Source organism: Pleurodeles waltl, unplaced genomic scaffold (genome assembly GCF_031143425.1).
Source record: "Pleurodeles waltl isolate 20211129_DDA unplaced genomic scaffold, aPleWal1.hap1.20221129 scaffold_214, whole genome shotgun sequence".
Taxonomy (NCBI): Eukaryota; Metazoa; Chordata; class Amphibia; order Caudata; family Salamandridae; genus Pleurodeles; species Pleurodeles waltl.
Genome location: NW_027149920.1, coordinates 264,176 through 286,466, shown reverse-complemented (window position 1 = coordinate 286,466; position 22,291 = coordinate 264,176). Strand labels below are relative to the sequence as shown.

Genomic DNA, 22,291 nt, shown 5'->3' with positions numbered 1-22,291 from the left:
TCTACACTTTAACCAGCGATTCTTTCTAAAAGGAAATCCCAGGGCAGTACCCGCAATGAGTGGCATCCCCACACCCGAGGTTGCATTGTGGTAGCTGTTCCCTGAGCCCATAGCCCCTGTCCCCATGTCGCCCTTTCTCCTCGTGTAACTCACCCCAGGTTCGGTGGCTCTGATACTTGCTGCTTCTGCTGCGCGATCATCCCCATGATCTGGGCCTTTGTACGAAATGTCATGTAAGATGACTTTATTCAGCACGGCGTTTGTCATTTGCTTGGTTGTCCTGTCACTGTTGGATGTTTTCTTGTGCAGACTACTGTCTAATGGTGGGAAGGCCACGAGACACGTGACTTTTCTCTTTCCTTGTTAGCATAGTTTCCTGCCACTGTCTTGGTGTGCTGCCAGCCTGTGAGACACGTGTCTTGCCCATCTCAGCTCCACTGTGGCATGTTAGATATGTCTTTGAGCAGAGTCCCGGTCCCAGAGTTGCTGCCTTCTCTGCACTCTGGCTTGTAAGACTGCAGGCAAAGGCCCTCCCTGGCCCCTCAGCCAGATAGATACATTTACCTGCAGGGCTCAGCTTTGGTGAAAGATATTGGCGAGAGAGAGGAAAGGGGACGGCCCGTGGTGCACCCCCTATTTTGCATAGAACCACAGCCTCCTGGGAGGGCAGAGACATGAGGGTTCTCAGGGAAATCCCTGCCAGGAGTGTTGAAGGGCAGGACGTGAAACACAGCAATCCCGGAATGGCCTGGTCTAAGATGCCTGTGCAATAGGCCTGGCCCTAGGCTTCCGGGGCTCTTCCTCGGCAGAGGCCCCAGTGGTATGATCCCGACCAGGGCTGTGCCCGACCAGGGCTGTAGGGCGCATTGGGAGCGCGTTAGGGACGCGAAAGAGGGCGCAGGGCGCAGAACTCTGCCCGTTTCTCCCCAGGATTTTGGGGAGGACAGGGAATCTGGCCAGGTCAGTGACTAGGCTTTCCCAGAAGGAAAGTCCAGTGACAGTGGCATGTTGTGAAACACAAGATTGCTGGTGGTCTGGAGGGTGCTTTCTGTCAGCCACTTCTCCCGGGAGCAGCCAGAGAGCAGGCTGATGTCGTGCTCTGTCAAGCACAACACTGGCCCCAAACCACTGTCCTTAGCAAAAGCAGAAACATTCATAGTTTCAGTCTCCTGCATCTGATTCCTGCCATCAGCATGTGAACGTTTGGCAGTCCAAGGCTTGCCATGCAAACTTTGTTCATAGGTGTCCCATGCGAATGCATGGGCCTCATCACTACTGTCTACGGCAGGGCTCTCTGCTCAGCCTATGTAAGTGAAACATTGGTGGTTCAGTGGTAGAATTCTCGCCTGCCACGCGGGAGGCCCGGGTTCGATTCCCGGCCAATGCAAAGCGCCCTTCTTTTGGCTTTGCTTTAGAAGTCAGAGATATAGACTTGGTGGGGAAAAAAATGTCAAAGAGTGACCCCGACGTGATTTTAACACGCAACCTTCTGATCTGGAGTCAGCCGCGCTACCGTTGCGCCACGAGGTCCCTGTGAATGCAGTTCTCAGCCCCGGATCAAGAAATGCTTCTGTGCCTTTTATTGGCCCTCAGTACGCCTGTGGTTAAAGTAGAAGGCTTGGTGTCCCGTTTCCAGTCCTATTGGTGGAAATGACTAGAGGTGAAGAGATGAGAGAAGATAGAAATGTTGAGATAGAGCATGTCACGCAGGCAAAGCGAGAGCTCTAAGAGCAAAGCCAGACAGCTGTGTTTTAATTCAGGACTTGATGTCCCGTTTCCAGTCCTATTGGTGGAAATGACAAGAGGTGAAGAGATGAGAGAAGATAGAAATGTTGAGATAGAGCATGTCACGCAGGCAAAGCGAGAGCTCTAAGAGCAAAGCCAGACAGCTGTGTTTTAATTCAAGACTTGATGTAGGCAAAAGCATACGTCCCTGGGTGGGCTTGAACCACCAACTTTTCGGTTAACAGCCAAACACGCTAACCGATTGCGCCACAGAGACCAACCACCACAGTGAGCGTGTTGGGACTCAATATATGTTTTTACCTTTGTGCTCCTGCCTGCAGCTCTAAGGTCCTGGCATAAGACAGGTAGGCTTAGACTCCATTGTGACATGTCTTACTTCTCTTAGAAGAAGGTTCTGAGTTGCCAGGCAGCTTATCTTCTGCCGGGCACACTTTCCTTTGCAGGCTTTCAGGTTGTGAATCCAGCACTGCTTAGGTGTCCATGTCAGACATGAGCAGCTCATTGAGCCCCACTGTGTGTTTTTTGTGGAGATACAACTCTCAGACTAGAGGGAGCAGGCGGGAAGTGGGTGAGACTCACACAGGGTGGGTGGGGCAGTTAAAGGATGTTATCTAATAGTGTAATCGAGGAGTTGGTTTTTTTGTGCACTACACTTTAACCAGCGATTCTTTCTAAAAGGAAATCCCAGGGCAGTACCCGCAATGAGTGGCATCCCCACACCCGAGGTTGCAGTGTGGTAGCTGTTCCCTGAGCCCATAGCCCCTGTCCCCATGTCGCCCTTTCTCCTCGTGTAACTCACCCCAAGTTCGGTGGCTCTGATACTTGCTGCTTCTGCTGCGCGATCATCCCCATGATCTGGGGCTTTGTACGAAATGTCATGTAAGATGACTTTATTCAGCACGGCGTTTGTCATTTGCTTGGTTGTCCTGTCACTGTTGGATGTTTTCTTGCGCAGACTACTGTCTAATGGTGGGAAGGCCACGAGACACGTGACTTTTCTCTTTCCTTGTTAGCATAGTTTCCTGCCACTGTCTTGGTGTGCTGCCAGCCTGTGAGACACGTGTCTTGCCCATCTCAGCTCCACTGTGGCATGTTAGATATGTCTTTGAGCAGAGTCCCGGTCCCAGAGCTGCTGCCTTCTCTGCACTCTGGCTTGTAAGACTGCAGGCAAAGGCCCTCCCTGGCCCCTCAGCCAGATAGATACATTTACCTGCAGGGCTCAGCTTTGGTGAAAGATATTGGCGAGAGAGAGGAAAGGGGACGGCCCGTGGTGCACCCCCTATTTTGCATAGAACCACAGCCTCCTGGGAGGGCAGAGACATGAGGGTTCTCAGGGAAAGCCCTCCCAGGAGTGTTGAAAGGCAGGACGTGAAACACAGCAATCCCGGAATGGCCTGGTCTAAGATGCCTGTGCAATAGGCCTGGCCCTAGGCTTCCGGGGCTCTTCCTCGGCAGAGGCCCCAGTGGTATGAGCCCGACCAGGGCTGTAGGGCGCGTTGGGAGCGCGTTAGGGACGCGAAAGAGGGCGCAGGGCGCAGAACTCTGCCCGTTTCTCCCCAGGATTTTGGGGAGGACAGGGAATCTGGCCAGGTCAGTGACTAGGCTTTCCCAGAAGGAAAGTCCAGTGACCGTGGCATGTTGTGAAACACAAGATTGCTGGTGGTCTGGAGGGTGCTTTCTGTCAGCCACTTCTCCCGGGAGCAGCCAGAGAGCAGGCTGATGTCGTGCTCTGTCAAGCACAACACTGGCCCCAAACCACTGTCCTTAGCAAAAGCAGAAACATTCATAGTTTCAGTCTCCTGCATCTGATTCCTGCCATCAGCATGTGAACGTTTGGCAGTCCAAGGCTTGCCATGCAAACTTTGTTCATAGGTGTCCCATGCGAATGCATGGGCCTCGTCACTACTGTCTACTGCAGGGCTCTCTGCTCAGCCTATGTAAGTGAAGCATTGGTGGTTCAGTGGTAGAATTCTCGCCTGCCACGCGGGAGGCGCGGGTTCGATTCCTGGCCAATGCAAAGCGCCCTTCTTTTGGCTTTGCTTTAGAAGTCAGAGATATAGACTTGGTGGGGAAAAAAATGTCAAAGAGTGACCCCGACGTGATTTGAACACACAACCTTCTGATCTGGAGTCAGACGCGCTACCATTGCGCCACGAGGTCCCTGTGCATGCAGTTCTCAGCCCCGGATCAAGAAATGCTTCTGTGCCTTTTATTGGCCCTCAGTACGCCTGTGGTTAAAGTAGAAGGCTTGGTGTCCCGTTTCCAGTCCTATTGGTGGAAATGACTAGAGGTGAAGAGATGAGAGAAGATAGAAATGTTGAGATAGAGCATGTCACGCAGGCAAAGCGAGAGCTCTAAGAGCAAAGCCAGACAGCTGTGTTTTAATTCAGGACTTGATGTCCCGTTTCCAGTCCTATTGGTGGAAATGACTAGAGGTGAAGAGATGAGAGAAGATAGAAATGTTGAGATAGAGCATGTCACGCAGGCAAAGCGAGAGCTCTAAGAGCAAAGCCAGACAGCTGTGTTTTAATTCAGGACTTGATGTAGGCAAAAGCATACGTCCCTGGGTGGGCTTGAACCACCAACCTTTCGGTTAACAGCCGAACGCGCTAACCGATTGCGCCACAGAGACCAACCACCGCAGTGAGCGTGTTGGGACTCAATATATGTTTTTACCTTTGTGCTCCTGCCTACAGCTCTAAGGTCCTGGCATAAGACAGGTAGGCTTAGACTCCATTGTGACATGTCTTACTTCTCTTAGAAGAAGGTTCTGAGTTGCCAGGCAGCTTATCTTCTGCCGGGCACACTTTCCTTTGCAGGCTTTCAGGTTGTGAATCCAGCACTGCTTAGGTGTCCATGTCAGACATGAGCAGCTCATTGAGCCCCACTGTGTGTTTTTTGTGGAGATACAACTCTCAGACTAGAGGGAGCAGGCGGGACGTGGGTGAGACTCACACAGGGTGGGTGGGGCAGTTAAAGGATGTTATCTAATAGTGTAATCGAGGAGTTGGGTTTTTTGTGCTCTACACTTTAACCAGCGATTCTTTATAAAAGGAAATCCCAGGGCAGTACCCGCAATGAGTGGCATCCCCACACCCGAGGTTGCATTGTGGTAGCTGTTCCCTGAGCCCATAGCCCCTGTCCCCATGTCGCCCTTTCTCCTCGTGTAACTCACCCCAGGTTCGGTGGCTCTGATACTTGCTGCTTCTGCTGCGCGATCATCCCCATGATCTGGGACTTTGTACGAAATGTCATGTAAGATGACTTTATTCAGCACGGCGTTTGTCATTTGCTTGGTTGTCCTGTCACTGTTGGATGTTTTCTTGCGCAGACTACTGTCTAATGGTGGGAAGGCCATGAGACACGTGACTTTTCTCTTTCCTTGTTAGCATAGTTTCCTGCCACTGTCTTGGTGTGCTGCCAGCCGTTGAGACACGTGTCTTGCCCATCTCAGCTCCACTGTGGCATGTTAGATATGTCTTTGAGCAGAGTCCCGGTCCCAGAGTTGCTGCCTTCTCTGCACTCTGGCTTGTAAGACTGCAGGCAAAGGCCCTCCCTGGCCCCTCAGCCAGATAGATACATTTACCTGCAGGGCTCAGCTTTGGTGAAAGATATTGGCGAGAGAGAGGAAAGGGGACGGCCCGTGGTGCACCCCCTATTTTGCATAGAACCATAGCCTCCTGGGAGGGCAGAGACATGAGGGTTCTCAGGGAAAGCCCTCCCAGGAGTGTTGAAGGGCAGGACGTGAAACACAGCAATCCCGGAATGGCCTGGTCTAAGATGCCTGTGCAATAGGCCTGGCCCTAGGCTTCCGGGGCTCTTCCTCGGCAGAGGCCCCAGTGGTATGAGCCCGACCAGGGCTGTGCCCGACCAGGGCTGTAGGGCGCATTGGGAGCGCGTTAGGGACGCGAAAGAGGGCGCAGGGCGCAGAACTCTGCCCGTTTCTCCCCAGGATTTTGGGGAGGACAGGGAATCTGGCCAGGTCAGTGACTAGGCTTTCCCAGAAGGAAAGTCCAGTGACAGTGGCATGTTGTGAAACACAAGATTGCTGGTGGTCTGGAGGGTGCTTTCTGTCAGCCACTTCTCCCGGGAGCAGCCAGAGAGCAGGCTGATGTCGTGCTCTGTCAAGCACAACACTGGCCCCAAACCACTGTCCTTAGCAAAAGCAGAAACATTCATAGTTTCAGTCTCCTGCATCTGATTCCTGCCATCAGCATGTGAACGTTTGGCAGTCCAAGGCTTGCCATGCAAACTTTGTTCATAGGTGTCCCATGCGAATGCATGGGCCTCATCACTACTGTCTACGGCAGGGCTCTCTGCTCAGCCTATGTAAGTGAAGCATTGGTAGTTCAGTGGTAGAATTCTCGCCTGCCACGCGGGAGGCCCGGGTTCGATTCCCGGCCAATGCAAAGCACCCTTCTCTTGGCTTTGCTTTAGAAGTCAGAGATATAGACTTGGTGGGGAAAAAAATGTCAAAGAGTGACCCCGACGTGATTTGAACACGCAACCTTCTGATCTGGAGTCAGCCGCGCTACCGTTGAGCCACGAGGTCCCTGTGCATGCAGTTCTCAGCCCCGGATCAAGAAATGCTTCTGTGCCTTTTATTGGCCCTCAGTACGCCTGTGGTTAAAGTAGAAGGCTTGGTGTCCCGTTTCCAGTCCTATTGGTGGAAATGACTAGAGGTGAAGAGATGAGAGAAGATAGAAATGTTGAGATAGAGCATGTCACGCAGGCAAAGCGAGAGCTCTAAGAGCAAAGCCAGACAGCTGTGTTTTAATTCAGGACTTGATGTCCCGTTTCCAGTCCTATTGGTGGAAATGACTAGAGGTGAAGAGATGAGAGAAGATAGAAATGTTGAGATAGAGCATGTCACGCAGGCAAAGCGAGAGCTCTAAGAGCAAAGCCAGACAGCTGTGTTTTAATTCAGGACTTGATGTAGGCAAAAGCATACGTCCCTGGGTGGGCTTGAACCACCAACCTTTCAGTTAACAGCCGAACGCGCTAACCGATTGCGCCACAGAGACCAACCACCGCAGTGAGCGTGTTGGGACTCAATATATGTTTTTACCTTTGTGCTCCTGCCTGCAGCTCTAAGGTCCTGGCATAAGACAGGTAGGCTTAGACTCCATTGTGACATGTCTTACTTCTCTTAGAAGAAGGATCTGAGTTGCCAGGCAGCTTATCTTCTGCCGGGCACACTTTCCTTTGCAGGCTTTCAGGTTGTGAATCCAGCACTGCTTAGGTGTCCATGTCAGACATGAGCAGCTCATTGAGCCCCATTGTGTGTTTTTTGTGGAGATACAACTCTCAGACTAGAGGGAGCAGGCGGGAAGTGGGTGAGACTCACACAGGGGTGGTGGGGCAGTTAAAGGATGTTATCTAATAGTGTAATCGAGGAGTAGGGTTTTTTGTGCTCTACACTTTAACCAGCGATTCTTTCTAAAAGGAAATCCCAGGGCAGTACCCGCATTGAGTGGCATCCCCAAACCCGAGGTTGCATTGTGGTAGCTGTTCCCTGAGCCCATAGCCCCTGTCCCCATGTCGCCCTTTCTCCTCGTGTAACTCACCCCAGGTTCGGTGGCTCTGATACTTGCTGCTTCTGCTGCGCGATCATCCCCATGATCTGGGCCTTTGTACGAAATGTCATGTAAGATGACTTTATTCAGCACGGCGTTTGTCATTTGCTTGGTTGTCCTGTCACTGTTGGATGTTTTCTTGTGCAGACTACTGTCTAATGGTGGGAAGGCCACGAGACACGTGACTTTTCTCTTTCCTTGTTAGCATAGTTTCCTGCCACTGTCTTGGTGTGCTGCCAGCCTGTGGGACACGTGTCTTGCCCATCTCAGCTCCACTGTGGCATGTTAGATATGTCTTTGAGCAGAGTCCCGGTCCCAGAGTTGCTGCCTTCTCTGCACTCTGGCTTGTAAGACTGCAGGCAAAGGCCCTCCCTGGCCCCTCAGCCAGATAGATACATTTACCTGCAGGGCTCAGCTTTGGTGAAAGATATTGGCGAGAGAGAGGAAAGGGGACGGCCCGTGGTGCACCCCCTATTTTGCATAGAACCACAGCCTCCTGGGAGGGCAGAGACATGAGGGTTCTCAGGGAAAGCCCTCCCAGGAGTGTTGAAGGGCAGGACGTGAAACACAGCAATCCCGGAATGGCCTGGTCTAAGATGCCTGTGCAATAGGCCTGGCCCTAGGCTTCCGGGGCTCTTCCTCGGCAGAGGCCCCAGTGGTATGAGCCCGACCAGGGCTGTGCCCGACCAGGGCTGTAGGGCGCGTTGGGAGCGCGTTAGGGACGCGAAAGAGGGCGCAGGGCGCCAAACTCTGCCCGTTTCTCCCCAGGATGTTGGGGAGGACAGGGAATCTGGCCAGGTCAGTGACTACGCTTTCCCAGAAGGAAAGTCCAGTGACAGTGGCATGTGGTGAAACACAAGATTGCTGGTGGTCTGGAGGGTGCTTTCTGTCAGCCACTTCTCCCGGGAGCAGCCAGAGAGCAGGCTGATGTCGTGCTCTGTCAAGCACAACACTGGCCCCAAACCACTGTCCTTAGCAAAAGCAGAAACATTCATAGTTTCAGTCTCCTGCATCTGATTCCTGCCATCAGCATGTGAACGTTTGGCAGTCCAAGGCTTGCCATGCAAACTTTGTTCATAGGTGTCCCATGCGAATGCATGGGCCTCATCACTACTGTCTACGGCAGGGCTCTCTGCTCAGGCTATGTAAGTGAAGCATTGGTGGTTCAGTGGTAGAATTCTCGCCGGCCACGCGGGAGGCCCGGGTTCGGTTCCCGGCCAATGCAAAGCGCCCTTCTTTTGGCTTTGCTTTAGAAGTCAGAGATATAGACTTGGTGGGGAAAAAAATGTCAAAGAGTGACCCCGACGTGATTTGAACACGCAAACTTCTGATCTGGAGTCAGACGCGCTACCGTTGCGCCACGAGGTCCCTGTGCATGCAGTTCTCAGCCCCGGATCAAGAAATGCTTCTGTGCCTTTTATTGGCCCTCAGTACGCCTGTGGTTAAAGTAGAAGGCTTGGTGGCCCGTTTCCAGTCCTATTGGTGGAAATGACTAGAGGTGAAGAGATGAGAGAAGATAGAAATGTTGAGATAGAGCATGTCACGCAGGCAAAGCGAGAGCTCTAAGAGCAAAGCCAGACAGCTGTGTTTTAATTCAGGACTTGATGTCCCGTTTCCAGTCCTATTGGTGGAAATGACTAGAGGTGAAGAGATGAGAGAAGATAGAAATGTTGAGATAGAGCATGTCACGCAGGCAAAGCGAGAGCTCTAAGAGCAAAGCCAGACAGCTGTGTTTTAATTCAGGACTTGATGTAGGCAAAAGCATACGTCCCTGGGTGGGCTTGAACCACCAGCTTTTCAGTTAACAGCCGAACGTGCTAACCGATTGCGCCACAGAGACCAACCACCGGAGTGAGTGTGTTGGGACTCAATATATGTTTTTACCTTTGTGCTCCTGCCTGCAGCTCTAAGGTCCTGGCATAAGACAGGTAGGCTTAGACTCCATTGTGACATGTCTTACTTCTCTTAGAAGAAGGTTCTGAGTTGCCAGGCAGCTTATCTTCTGCCGGGCACACTTTCCTTTGCAGGCTTTCAGGTTGTGAATCCAGCACTGCTTAGGTGTCCATGTCAGACATGAGCAGCTCATTGAGCCCCATTGTGTGTTTTTTGTGGAGATACAACTCTCAGACTAGAGGGAGCAGGCGGGAAGTGGGTGAGACTCACACAGGGTGGGTGGGGCAGTTAAAGGATGTTATCTAATAGTGTAATCGAGGAGTAGGTTTTTTTGTGCTCTACACTTTAACCAGCGATTCTTTCTAAAAGGAAATCCCAGGGCAGTACCCGCAATGAGTGGCATCCCCACACCCGAGGTTGCATTGTGGTAGCTGTTCCCTGAGCCCATAGCCCCTGTCCCCATGTCGCCCTTTCTCCTCGTATAACTCACCCCAGGTTCGGTGGCTCTGATACTTGCTGCTTCTGCTGCGCGATCATCCCCATGATCTGGGCCTTTGTACGAAATGTCATGTAAGATGACTTTATTCAGCACGGCGTTTGTCATTTGCTTGGTTGTCCTGTCACTGTTGGATGTTTTCTTGCGCAGACTACTGTCTAATGGTGGGAAGGCCACGAGACACGTGACTTTTCTCTTTCCTTGTTTGCATAGTTTCCTGCCACTGTCTTGGTGTGCTGCCAGCCTGTGAGACACGTGTCTTGCCCATCTCAGCTCCACTGTGGCATGTTAGATATGCCTTTGAGCAGAGTCCCGGTCCCAGAGTTGCTGCCTTCTCTGCACTCTGGCTTGTAAGACTGCAGGCAAAGGCCCTCCCTGGCCCCTCAGCCAGATAGATACATTTACCTGCAGGGCTCAGCTTTGGTGAAAGATATTGGTGAGAGAGAGGAAAGGGGACGGCCCGTGGTGCACCCCCTATTTTGCATAGAACCACAGCCTCCTGGGAGGGCAGAGACATGAGGGTTCTCAGGGAAAGCCCTCCCAGGAGTGTTGAAGGGCAGGACGTGAAACACAGCAATCCCGGAATGGCCTGGTCTAAGATGCCTGTGCAATAGGCCTGGCCCTAGGCTTCCGGGGCTCTTCCTCGGCAGAGGCCCCAGTGGTATGAGCCCGACCAGGGCTGTGCCCGACCAGGGCTGTAGGGCGCATTGGGAGCGCGTTAGGGACGCGAAAGAGGGCGCAGGGCGCAGAACTCTGCCCGTTTCTCCCCAGGATTTTGGGGAGGACAGGGAATCTGGCCAGGTCAGTGACTAGGCTTTCCCAGAAGGAAAGTCCAGTGACAGTGGCATGTTGTGAAACACAAGATTGCTGGTGGTCTGGAGGGTGCTTTCTGTCAGCCACTTCTCCCGGGAGCAGCCAGAGAGCAGGCTGATGTCGTGCTCTGTCAAGCACAACACTGGCCCCAAACCACTGTCCTTAGCAAAAGCAGAAACATTCATAGTTTCAGTCTCCTGCATCTGATTCCTGCCATCAGCATGTGAACGTTTGGCAGTCCAAGGCTTGCCATGCAAACTTTGTTCATAGGTGTCCCATGCGAATGCATGGGCCTCATCACTACTGTCTACGGCAGGGCTCTCTGCTCAGCCTATGTAAGTGAAGCATTGGTTGTTCAGTGGTAGAATTCTCGCCTGCCACGCGGGAGGCCCGGGTTCGATTCCCGGCCAATGCAAAGCGCCCTTCTTTTGGCTTTGCTTTAGAAGTCAGAGATATAGACTTGGTGGGGAAAAAAATGTCAAAGAGTGACCCCGACGTGATTTGAACACGCAAACTTCTGATCTGGAGTCAGACGCGCTACCGTTGCGCCACGAGGTCCCTGTGCATGCAGTTCTCAGCCCCGGATCAAGAAATGCTTCTGTGCCTTTTATTGGCCCTCAGTACGCCTGTGGTTAAAGTAGAAGGCTTGGTGTCCCGTTTCCAGTCCTATTGGTGGAAATGACTAGAGGTGAAGAGATGAGAGAAGATAGAAATGTTGAGATAGAGCATGTCACGCAGGCAAAGCGAGAGCTCTAAGAGCAAAGCCAGACAGCTGTGTTTTAATTCAGGACTTGATGTAGGCAAAAGCATACGTCCCTGGGTGGGCTTGAACCACCAACCTTTCGGTTAACAGCCGAACACGCTAACCGATTGCGCCACAGAGACCAACCACCGCAGTGAGCGTGTTGGGACTCAATATATGTTTTTACCTTTGTGCTCCTGCCTGCAGCTCTAAGGTCCTGGCATAAGACAGGTAGGCTTAGACTCCATTGTGACATGTCTTACTTCTCTTAGAAGAAGGTTCTGAGTTGCCAGGCAGCTTATCTTCTGCCGGGCACACTTTCCTTTGCAGGCTTTCAGGTTGTGAATCCAGCACTGCTTAGGTGTCCATGTCAGACATGAGCAGCTCATTGAGCCCCACTGTGTGTTTTTTGTGGAGATACAACTCTCAGACTAGAGGGAGCAGGCGGGAAGTGGGTGAGACTCACACAGCGTGGGTGGGGCAGTTAAAGGATGTTATCTAATAGTGTAATCGAGGAGTTGTTTTTTTTGTGCACTACACTTTAACCAGCGATTCTTTCTAAAAGGAAATCCCAGGGCAGTACCCGCAATGAGTGGCATCCCCACACCCGAGGTTGCATTGTGGTAGCTGTTCCCTGAGCCCATAGCCCCTGTCCCCATGTCGCCCTTTCTCCTCGTGTAACTCACCCCAGGTTCGGTGGCTCTGATACTTGCTGCTTCTGCTGCGCGATCATCCCCATGATCTGGGCCTTTGTACGAAATGTCATGTAAGATGACTTTATTCAGCACGCCGTTTGTCATTTGCTTGGTTGTCCTGTCACTGTTGGATGTTTTCTTGCGCAGACTACTGTCTAATGGTGGGAAGGCCACGAGACACGTGACTTTTCTCTTTCCTTGTTAGCATAGTTTCCTGCCACTGTCTTGGTGTGCTGCCAGCCTGTGAGACACGTGTCTTGCCCATCTCAGCTCCACTGTGGCATGTTAGATATGTCTTTGAGCAGAGTCCCGGTCCCAGAGCTGCTGCCTTCTCTGCACTCTGGCTTATAAGACTGCAGGCAAAGGCCCTCCCTGGCCCCTCAGCCAGATAGATACATTTACCTGCAGGGCTCAGCTTTGGTGAAAGATATTGGCGAGAGAGAGGAAAGGGGACGGCCCGTGGTGCACCCCCTATTTTGCATAGAACCACAGCCTCCTGGAATAGGCAGAGACATGAGGGTTCTCAGGGAAAGCCCTCCCAGGAGTGTTGAAGGGCAGGACGTATAACACAGCAATCCCGGAATGGCCTGGTCTAAGATGCCTGTGCAATAGGCCTGGCCCTAGGCTTCCGGGGCTCTTCCTCGGCAGAGGCCCCAGTGGTATGAGCCCGACCAGGGCTGTGCCCGACCAGGGCTGTAGGGCGCGTTGGGAGCGCGTTAGGGACGCGAAAGAGGGCGCAGGACGCAGAACTCTGACCGTTTCTCCCCAGGATTTTGGGGAGGACAGGGAATCTGGCCAGGTCAGTGACTAGGCTTTCCCAGAAGGAAAGTCCAGTGACAGTGGCATGTTGTGAAACACAAGATTGCTGGTGGTCTGGAGGGTGCTTTCTGTCAGCCACTTCTCCCGGGAGCAGCCAGAGAGCAGGCTGATGTCATGCTCTGTCAAGCACAATACTGGCCCCAAACCACTGTCCTTAGCAAAAGCAGAAACATTCATAGTTTCAGTCTCCTGCATCTGATTCCTGCCATCAGCATGTGAACGTTTGGCAGTCCAAGGCTTGCCATGCAAACTTTGTTCATAGGTGTCCCATGCGAATGCATGGGCCTCGTCACTACTGTCTACGGCAGGGCTCTCTGCTCAGGATATGTAAGTGAAGCATTGGTGGTTCAGTGGTAGAATTCTCGCCTGCCACGCGCGAGGCCCGGGTTCGATTCCCGGCCAATGCAAAGCGCCCTTCTTTTGGCTTTGCTTTAGAAGTCAGAGATATAGACTTGGTGGGGAAAAAAATATCAAAGAGTGACCCCGACGTGATTTGAACACACAACCTTCTGATCTGGAGTCAGACGCGCTACCGTTGCGCCACGAGGTCCCTGTGCATGCAGTTCTCAGCCCCGGATCAAGAAATGCTTCTGTGCCTGTTATTGGCCCTCAGTACGCCTGTGGTTAAAGTAGAAGGCTTGGTGTCCCGTTTCCAGTCCTATTGGTGGAAATGACTAGAGGTGAAGAGATGAGAGAAGATAGAAATGTTGAGATAGAGCATGTCACGCAGGCAAAGCGAGAGCTCTAAGAGCAAAGCCAGACAGCTGTGTTTTAATTCAGGACTTGATGTCCCGTTTCCAGTCCTATTGGTGGAAATGACTAGAGGTGAAGAGATGAGAGAAGATAGAAATGTTGAGATAGAGCATGTCACGCAGGCAAAGCGAGAGCTCTAAGAGCAAAGCCAGACAGCTGTGTTTTAATTCAGGACTTGATGTAGGCAAAAGCATACGTCCCTGGGTGGGCTTGAACCACCAACCTTTCGGTTAACAGCCGAACGCGCTAACCGATTGCGCCACAGAGACCAACCACCGCAGTGAGCGTGTTGGGACTCAATATATGTTTTTACCTTTGTGCTCCTGCCTGCAGCTCTAAGGTCCTGGCATAAGACAGGTAGGCTTAGACTCCATTGTGACATGTCTTACTTCTCTTAGAAGAAGGTTCTGAGTTGCCAGGCAGCTTATCTTCTGCCGGGCACACTTTCCTTTGCAGGCTTTCAGGTTGTGAATCCAGCACTGCTTAGGTGTCCATGCCAGACATGAGCAGCTCATTGAGCCCCACTGTGTGTTTTTTGTGGAGATACAACTCTCAGACTAGAGGGAGCAGGCGGGAAGTGGGTGAGACTCACACAGGGTGGGTGGGGCAGTTAAAGGATGTTATCTAATAGTGTAATCGAGGAGTTGGGTTTTTTGTGCACTACACTTTAACCAGCGATTCTTTCTAAAAGGAAATCCCAGGGCAGTACCCGCAATGAGTGGCATCCCCACACCCGAGGTTGCATTGTGGTAGCTGTTCCCTAAGCCCATAGCCCCTGTCCCCATGTCGCCCTTTCTCCTCGTGTAACTCACCCCAGGTTCGGTGGCTCTGATACTTGCTGCTTCTGCTGCGCGATCATCCCCATGATCTGGGCCTTTGTACGAAATGTCATGTAAGATGACTTTATTCAGCACGGCGTTTGTCATTTGCTTGGTTGTCCTGTCACTGTTGGATGTTTTCTTGCGCAGACTACTGTCTAATGGTGGGAAGGCCACGAGACACGTGACTTTTCTCTTTCCTTGTTAGCATAGTTTCCTGCCACTGTCTTGGTGTGCTGCCAGCCTGTGAGACACGTGTCTTGCCCATCTCAGCTCCACTGTGGCATGTTAGATATGCCTTTGAGCAGAGTCCCGGTCCCAGAGTTGCTGCCTTCTCTGCACTCTGGCTTGTAAGACTGCAGGCAAAGGCCCTCCCTGGCCCCTCAGCCAGATAGATACATTTACCTGCAGGGCTCAGCTTTGGTGAAAGATATTGGCGAGAGAGAGGAAAGGGGACGGCCCGTGGTGCACCCCCTATTTTGCATAGAACCACAGCCTCCTGGGAGGGCAGAGACATGAGGGTTCTCAGGGAAAGCCCTCCCAGGAGTGTTGAAGGGCAGGACGTGAAACACAGCAATCCCGGAATGGCCTGGTCTAAGATGCCTGTGCAATAGGCCTGGCCCTAGGCTTCCGGGGCTCTTCCTCGGCAGAGGCCCCAGTGGTATGAGCCCGACCAGGGCTGTGCCCGACCAGGGCTGTAGGGCGCGTTGGGAGCGCGTTAGGGATGCGAAAGAGGGCGCAGGGCGCAGAACTCTGCCCATTTCTCCCCAGGATTTTGGGGAGGACAGGGAATCTGGCCAGGTCAGTGACTAGGCTTTCCCAGAAGGAAAGTCCAGTGACAGTGGCATGTTGTGAAACACAAGATTGCTGGTGGTCTGGAGGGTGCTTTCTGTCAGCCACTTCTCCCGGGAGCAGCCAGAGAGCAGGCTGATGTCGTGCTCTGTCAAGCACAACACTGGCCCCAAACCACTGTCCTTAGCAAAAGCAGAAACATTCATAGTTTCAGTCTCCTGCATCTGATTCCTGCCATCAGCATGTGAACGTTTGGCAGTCCAAGGCTTGCCATGCAAACTTTGTTCATAGGTGTCCCATGCGAATGCATGGGCCTCATCACTACTGTCTACGGCAGGGCTCTCTGCTCAGCTTATGTAAGTGAAGCATTGGTGGTTCAGTGGTAGAATTCTCGCCTGCCACGCGGGAGGCCCGGGTTCGATTCCCGGCCAATGCAAAGCGCCCTTCTTTTGGCTTTGCTTTAGAAGGCAGAGATATAGACTTGGTGGGGAAAAAAATGTCAAAGAGTGACCCCGACGTGAGTTGAACACGCAACCTTCTGATCTGGAGTCAGACGCGCTACCGTTGCGCCACGAGGTCACTGTGCATGCAGTTTTCAGCCCCGGATCAAGAAATGCTTCTGTGCCTTTTATTGGCCCTCAGTACGCCTGTGGTTAAAGTAGAAGGCTTGGTGTCCCGTTTCCAGTCCTATTGGTGGAAATGACTAGAGGTGAAGAGATGAGAGAAGATAGAAATGTTGAGATAGAGCATGTCACGCAGGCAAAGCGAGAGCTCTAAGAGCAAAGCCAGACAGCTGTGTTTTAATTCAGGACTTGATGTCCCGTTTCCAGTCCTATTGGTGGAAATGACTAGAGGTGAAGAGATGAGAGAAGATAGAAATGTTGAGATAGAGCATGTCACGCAGGCAAAGTGAGAGCTCTAAGAGCAAAGCCAGACAGCTGTGTTTTAATTCAGGACTTGATGTAGGCAAAAGCATACGTCCCTGGGTGGGCTTGAACCACCAACTTTTCGGTTAACAGCCAAACACGCTAACCGATTGCGCCACAGAGACCAACCACCACAGTGAGCGTGTTGGGACTCAATATATGTTTTTACCTTTGTGCTCCTGCCTGCAGCTCTAAGGTCCTGGCATAAGACAGGTAGGCTTAGACTCCATTGTGACATGTCTTACTTCTCTTAGAAGAAGGTTCTGAGTTGCCAGGCAGCTTATCTTCTGCCGGGCACACTTTCCTTTGCAGGCTTTCAGGTTGTGAATCCAGCACTGCTTAGGTGTCCATGTCAGACATGAGCAGCTCATTGAGCCCCACTGTGTGTTTTTTGTGGAGATACAACTCTCAGACTAGAGGGAGCAGGCGGGAAGTGGGTGAGACTCACACAGGGTGGGTGGGGCAGTTAAAGGATGTTATCTAATAGTGTAATCGAGGAGTTGGTTTTTTTGTGCACTACACTTTAACCAGCGATTCTTTCTAAAAGGAAATCCCAGGGCAGTACCCGCAATGAGTGGCATCCCCACACCCGAGGTTGCATTGTGGTAGCTGTTCCCTGAGCCCATAGCCCCTGTCCCCATGTCGCCCTTTCTCCTCGTGTAACTCACCCCAGGTTCGGTGGCTCTGATACTTGCTGCTTCTGCTGCGCGATCATCCCCATGATCTGGGCCTTTGTACGAAATGTCATGTAAGATGACTTTATTCAGCACGGCGTTTGTCATTTGATTGGTTGTCCTGTCACTGTTGGATGTTTTCTTGCGCAGACTACTGTCTAATGGTGGGAAGGCCACGAGACACGTGACTTTTCTCTTTCCTTGTTAGCATAGTTTCCTGCCACTGTCTTGGTGTGCTGCCAGCCTGTGAGACACGTGTCTTGCCCATCTCAGCTCCACTGTGGCATGTTAGATATGTCTTTGAGCAGAGTCCCGGTCCCAGAGCTGCTGCCTTCTCTGCACTCTGGCTTGTAAGACTGCAGGCAAAGGCCCTCCCTGGCCCCTCAGCCAGATAGATACATTTACCTGCAGGGCTCAGCTTTGGTGAAAGATATTGGCGAGAGAGACGAAAGGGGACGGCCCGTGGTGCACCCCATATTTTGCATAGAACCACAGCCTCCTGGGAGGGCAGAGACATGAGGGTTCTCAGGGAAAGCCCTCCCAGGAGTGTTGAAGGGCAGGACGTGAAACACAGCAATCCCGGAATGGCCTGGTCTAAGATGCCTGTGCAATAGGCCTGGCCCTAGGCTTCCGGGGCTCTTCCTCGGCAGAGGCCCCAGTGGTATGAGCCCGACCAGGGCTGTAGGGTGCGTTGGGAGCGCGTTAGGGACGCGAAAGAGGGCGCAGGGCGCAGAACTCTGCCCGTTTCTCCCCAGGATTTTGGGGAGGACAGGGAATCAGGCCAGGTCAGTGACTAGGCTTTCCCAGAAGGAAAGTCCAGTGACAGTGGCATGTTGTGAAACACAAGATTGCTGGTGGTCTGGAGGGTGCTTTCTGTCAGCCACTTCTCCCGGGAGCAGCCAGAGAGCAGGCTGATGTCGTGCTCTGTCAAGCACAACACTGGCCCCAAACCACTGTCCTTAGCAAAAGCAGAAACATTCATAGTTTCAGTCTCCTGTATCTGATTCCTGCCATCAGCATGTGAACGTTTGGCAGTCCAAGGCTTGCCATGCAAACTTTGTTCATAGGTGTCCCATGCGAATGCATGGGCCTCGTCACTACTGTCTACGGCAGGGCTCTCTGCTCAGCCTATGTAAGTGAAGCATTGGTGGTTCAGTGGTATAATTCTCGCTTGCCACGCGGGATGCCCGGGTTCGATTCCTGGCCAATGCAAAGCGCCCTTCTTTTGGCTTTGCTTTAGAAGTCAGAGATATAGACTTGGTGGGGAAAAAAATGTCAAAGTGTGACCCCGACGTGATTTGAACACACAACCTTCTGATCTGAAGTCAGACGCGCTACCATTGCGCCACGAGGTCCCTGTGCATGCAGTTCTCAGCCCCGGATCAAGAAATGCTTCTGTGCCTTTTATTGGCCCTCAGTACGCCTGTGGTTAAAGTAGAAGGCTTGGTGTCCCGTTTCCAGTCCTATTGGTGGAAATGACTAGAGGTGAAGAGATGAGAGAAGATAGAAATGTTGAGATAGAGCATGTCACGCAGGCAAAGCGAGAGCTCTAAGAGCAAAGCCAGACAGCTGTGTTTTAATTCAGGACTTGATGTATGCAAAAGCATACGTCCCTGGGTGGGCTTAAACCACCAACCTTTCGGTTAACAGCCGAACGCGCTAACCGATTGCGCCACAGAGACCAACCACCGCAGTGAGCGTGTTGGGACTCAATATATGTTTTTACCTTTGTGCTCCTGCCTACAGCTCTAAGGTCCTGGCATAAGACAGGTAGGCTTAGACTCCATTGTGACATGTCTTACTTCTCTTAGAAGAAGGTTCTGAGTTGCCAGGCAGCTTATCTTCTGCCGGGCACACTTTCCTTTGCAGGCTTTCAGGTTGTGAATCCAGCACTGCTTAGGTGTCCATGTCAGACATGAGCAGCTCATTGAGCCCCACTGTGTGTTTTTTGTGGAGATACAACTCTCAGACTAGAGGGAGCAGGCGGGAAGTGGGTGAGACTCACACAGGGTGGGTGGGGCAGTTAAAGGATGTTATCTAATAGTGTAATCGAGGAGTTGGGTTTTTTGTGCTCTACACTTTAACCAGCGATTCTTTCTAAAAGGAAATCCCAGGGCAGTACCCGCAATGAGTGGCATCCCCACACCCGAGGTTGCATTGTGTTAGCTGTTCCCTGAGCCCATAGCCCCTGTCCCCATGTCGCCCTTTCTCCTCGTGTAACTCACCCCAGGTTCGGTGGCTCTGATACTTGCTGCTTCTGCTGCGCGATCATCCCCATGATCTGGGCCTTTGTACGAAATGTCATGTAAGATGACTTTATTCAGCACGGCGTTTGTCATTTGCTTGGTTGTCCTGTCACTGTTGGATGTTTTCTTGCGCAGACTACTGTCTAATGGTGGGAAGGCCACGAGACACATGACTTTTCTCTTTCCTTGTTAGCATAGTTTCCTGCCACTGTTTTGGTGTGCTGCCAGCCTGTGAGACACGTGTCTTGCCCATCTCAGCTCCACTGTGGCATGTTAGATATGTCTTTGAGCAGAGTCCCGGTCCAAGAGTTGCTGCCTTCTCTGCACTCTGGCTTGTAAGACTGCAGGCAAAGGCCCTCCCTGGCCCCTCAGCCAGATAGATACATTTACCTGCAGGGCTCAGCTTTGGTGAAAGATATTGGCGAGAGAGAGGAAAGGGGACGGCCCGTGGTGCACCCCCTATTTTGCATAGAACCATAGCCTCCTGGGAGGGCAGAGACATGAGGGTTCTCAGGGAAAGCCCTCCCAGGAGTGTTGAAGGGCAGGACGTGAAACACAGCAATCCCGGAATGGCCTAGTCTAAGATGCCTGTGCAATAGGCCTGGCCCTAGGCTTCCGGGGCTCTTCCTCGGTAGAGGCCCCAGTGGTATGAGCCCGACCAGGGCTGTGCCCGACCAGGGCTGTAGGGTGCGTTGGGAGCGCGTTAGGGACGCGAAAGAGGGCGCAGGGCGCAGAACTCTGCCCGTTTCTCCCCAGGATTTTGGGGAGGACAGGGAATCTGGCCAGGTCAGTGACTAGGCTTTCCCAGAAGGAAAGTCCAGTGACAGTGGCATGTTGTGAAACACAAGATTGCTGGTGGTCTGGAGGGTGCTTTCTGTCAGCCACTTCTCCCGGGAGCAGCCAGAGAGCAGGCTGATGTCGTGCTCTGTCAAGCACAACACTGACCCCAAACCACTGTCCTTAGCAAAAGCAGAAACATTCATAGTTTCAGTCTCCTGCATCTGATTCCTGCCATCAGCATGTGAACGTTTGGCAGTCCAAGGCTTGCCATGCAAACTTTGTTCATAGGTGTCCCATGCGAATGCATGGGCCTCATCACTACTGTCTACGGCAGGGCTCTCTGCTCAGCCTATGTAAGTGAAGCATTGGTGGTTCAGTGGTAGAATTCTCGCCTGCCACGCGGGAGGCCCGGGTTTGATTCCCGGCCAATGCAAAGCGCCCTTCTCTTGGCTTTGCTTTAGAAGTCAGAGATATAGACTTGGTGGGGAAAAAAATGTCAAAGAGGGACCCCGACGTGATTTGAACACGCAACCTTCTGATCTGGAGTCAGCAGCGCTACCGTTGAGCCACGAGGTCCCTGTGCATGCAGTTCTCAGCCCCGGATCAAGAAATGCTTCTGTGCCTTTTATTGGCCCTCAGTACGCCTGTGGTTAAAGTAGAAGGCTGTGTGGCCCGTTTCCAGTCCTATTGGTGGAAATGACTAGAGGTGAAGAGATGAGAGAAGATAGAAATGTTGAGATAGAGCATGTCACGCAGGCAAAGCGAGAGCTCTAAGAGCAAAGCCAGACAGCTGTGTTTTAATTCAGGACTTGATGTCCCGTTTCCAGTCCTATTGGTGGCAATGACTAGAGGTGAAGAGATGAGAGAAGATAGAAATGTTGAGATAGAGCATGTCACGCAGGCAAAGCGAGAGCTCTAAGAGCAAAGCCAGACAGCTGTGTTTTAATTCAGGACTTGATGTAGGCAAAAGCATACGTCCCTGGGTGGGCTTGAACCACCAACCTTTCGGTTAACAGCCGAACGCGCTAACCGATTGCGCCACAGAGACCAACCACCGCAGTGAGCGTGTTGGGACTCAATATAGTTTTTATCTTTGAGCTCCTGCCTGCAGCTCTAAGGTCCTGGCATAAGACAGGTAGGCTTAGACTCCATTGTGACATGTCTTACTTCTCTTAGAAGAAGGTTCTGAGTTGCCAGGCAGCTTATCTTCTGCCGGGCACACTTTCCTTTGCAGGCTTTCAGGTTGTGAATCCAGCACTGCTTAGGTGTCCATGTCAGACATGAGCAGCTCATTGAGCCCCATTGTGTATTTTTTGTGGAGATACAACTCTCAGACTAGAGGGAGCAGGCGGGAAGTGGGTGAGACTCACACAGGGTGGGTGGGGCAGTTAAAGGATGTTATCTAATAGTGTAATCGAGGAGTAGGGTTTTTTGTGCTCTACACTTTAACCAGCGATTCTTTCTAAAAGGAAATCCCAGGGCAGTACCCGCAATGAGTGGCATCCCCACACCCGAGGTTGCATTGTGGTAGCTGTTCCCTGAGCCCATAGCCCCTGTCCCCATGTCGCCCTTTCTCCTCGTGTAACTCACCCCAGGTTCGGTGGCTCTGATACTTGCTGCTTCTGCTGCGCGATCATCCCCATGATCTGGGCCTTTGTACGAAATGTCATGTAAGATGACTTTATTCAGCACGGCGTTTGTCATTTGCTTGGTTGTCCTGTCACTGTTGGATGTTTTCTTGTGCAGACTACTGTCTAATGGTGGGAAGGCCACGAGACACGTGACTTTTCTCTTTCCTTGTTAGCATAGTTTCCTGCCACTGTCTTGGTGTGCTGCCAGCCTGTGAGACACGTGTCTTGCCCATCTCAGCTCCACTGTGGCATGTTAGATATGTCTTTGAGCAGAGTCCCGGTCCCAGAGTTGCTGCCTTCTCTGCACTCTGGCTTGTAAGACTGCAGGCAAAGGCCCTCCCTGGCCCCTCAGCCAGATAGATACATTTACCTGCAGGGCTCAGCTTTGGTGAAAGATATTGGCGAGAGAGAGGAAAGGGGACGGCCCGTGGTGCACCCCCTATTTTGCATAGAACCACAGCCTCCTGGGAGGGCAGAGACATGAGGGTTCTCAGGGAAAGCCCTCCCAGGAGTGTTGAAGGGCAGGACGTGAAACACAGCAATCCCGGAATGGCCTGGTCTAAGATGCCTGTGCAATAGGCCTGGCCCTAGGCTTCCGGGGCTCTTCCTCGGCAGAGGCCCCAGTGGTATGAGCCCGACCAGGGCTGTGCCCGACCAGGGCTGTAGGGCGCGTTGGGAGCGCGTTAGGGACGCGAAAGAGGGCGCAGGGCGCAGAACTCTGCCCGTTTCTCCCCAGGATGTTGGGGAGGACAGGGAATCTGGCCAGGTCAGTGACTACGCTTTCCCAGAAGGAAAGTCCAGTGACAGTGGCATGTTGTGAAACACAAGATTGCTGGTGGTCTGGAGGGTGCTTTCTGTCAGCCACTTCTCCCGGGAGCAGCCAGAGAGCAG

General features: G+C 52.3%; 5 non-coding genes across 5 annotated transcripts; 1 reads left to right on the top strand and 4 right to left on the bottom strand.

The window, feature by feature from the left end:
• Positions 1–4,304: 4,304 nt before the first annotated feature.
• Positions 4,305–4,378, bottom strand: TRNAN-GUU (transfer RNA asparagine (anticodon GUU)). The gene has a single exon. It is a non-coding gene; the product is annotated as a tRNA-Asn (tRNA).
• Positions 4,379–11,335: 6,957 nt separating this feature from the next.
• On the bottom strand, positions 11,336–11,409 carry TRNAN-GUU (transfer RNA asparagine (anticodon GUU)). The gene has a single exon. It is a non-coding gene; the product is annotated as a tRNA-Asn (tRNA).
• Positions 11,410–13,728: 2,319 nt separating this feature from the next.
• TRNAN-GUU (transfer RNA asparagine (anticodon GUU)) lies at positions 13,729–13,802 on the bottom strand. Its single transcript has one exon. It is a non-coding gene; the product is annotated as a tRNA-Asn (tRNA).
• Positions 13,803–15,508: 1,706 nt separating this feature from the next.
• On the top strand, positions 15,509–15,579 carry TRNAG-GCC (transfer RNA glycine (anticodon GCC)). The gene has a single exon. It is a non-coding gene; the product is annotated as a tRNA-Gly (tRNA).
• A 5,164-nt stretch (positions 15,580–20,743) lies between these two features.
• On the bottom strand, positions 20,744–20,817 carry TRNAN-GUU (transfer RNA asparagine (anticodon GUU)). Its single transcript has one exon. It is a non-coding gene; the product is annotated as a tRNA-Asn (tRNA).
• Positions 20,818–22,291: the final 1,474 nt, after the last annotated feature.